The sequence below is a fragment of the Didymella exigua genome (assembly GCF_010094145.1).
Source record: "Didymella exigua CBS 183.55 unplaced genomic scaffold M421scaffold_31, whole genome shotgun sequence".
Taxonomy (NCBI): Eukaryota; Fungi; Ascomycota; class Dothideomycetes; order Pleosporales; family Didymellaceae; genus Didymella; species Didymella exigua.
The window spans coordinates 1-1,360 of NW_022984805.1; positions in this window are offsets into that span (position 1 = coordinate 1).

The following is a 1,360-nucleotide window of genomic DNA, read 5'->3' on the forward strand; positions in this document are numbered from 1 at the left end:
ATAATAAATTATAGATGCTTTTTCTTCTAAGTATTGTGTATGCGAAAGAATCTACTAGTACAACCTAGGGTTAGTTGTATACAAACTAGGTTAGTAATATACCCAAACCAAACCTATACCTAGCACGTGCTACCCTACCTATACCTATACCCAGTCACGTGCTACCCTACCCTACCTATAATCCGTGCAACCCTACCCTACCTATACCTATGGTCCGTGCGACCCTACCCTACCTATACCTACGTCCGTGCGACCTATACCCTACCTATACCCTACCCTAGGTACATGGTACCCATCCGCCAGTCTACACTGTGGTAGGTGTAGTAAGGTAGGGCACAATACGTAAATGTGTATAAAAGATTTGCAAGATACTGTAGATTAGTGCTGTATACTGTAAGTTACAGTAACTTGCAGTAACTTGCTGTAATACGCAAGAGAAGTTGAAGTTTGGTGTGGTCTTGGCAAAATCCGGTCACTCGCCCGGGCCGGCCACTCGCCCGTGAGGTACGTTATAGCAATACACTAACATGTTTTACAAGCGAGCGGGCCATACAAGCGAGCGGGCCACCCTACCAACTTTGCGCACCTCTACAAGCGTATATCTCAACAACGTGATAACATAATATATAGATGTTTGCAGAGTAAATTAAGCAGTAACGTAGATTATCACCGAGCCGGCCATATCACTGAACTAGCCATTTTCTCTTAGCACAACTAACACAAGTTACTATAACTACAACTACTTACTATTAAATAGTAACCTAGTATACTGCGTGCTTGCATTAGATTTAGAAGATATTTCTACACCCTCCTAGCACGTTTGTGCGTTGTGTCTAGTTTTGCTGTAGTTCCTACAGCGCTAAACAGTTAACTAAGCTCCTAGTTAACTACCTCTACCCTAAGTCTTCTTAGATAGCTAAGCTGCTACACATGCCTCAGCAGCTACCTGCAATGCTGCTGGGCCATACTCAAGTGTGCCACTATGCTGAATCTGCTTTCTCTTACGCAATTTTCTCTTAGTTATTACTGCTAATTGCTCTTTAAGCTCTTGCACGTGGGCCTTAATAAGGACATTTTTATATAGTATCTCTTTAGCTCCTTTTATAAGCTTTAAGAACCCCTCTTATACTATACTTAGTAATTATTAGAAGGAGTTGCTTATAAGCTTAGATTAAGACCTAAACTTGTGTGTATTGCTTAGCATCTTAGATTACTACAGCGTTTTAGGTAGAGGTACTACTAGTAGGGTATGTAGCTACACTTTAAGGTAATCTAACACTACCTATATATTAGTAGGAATAAGCCCTAATACCTTAAAGGCCTTTTAGTAGTTAACCTTTATAAATATATTAAGGAATAT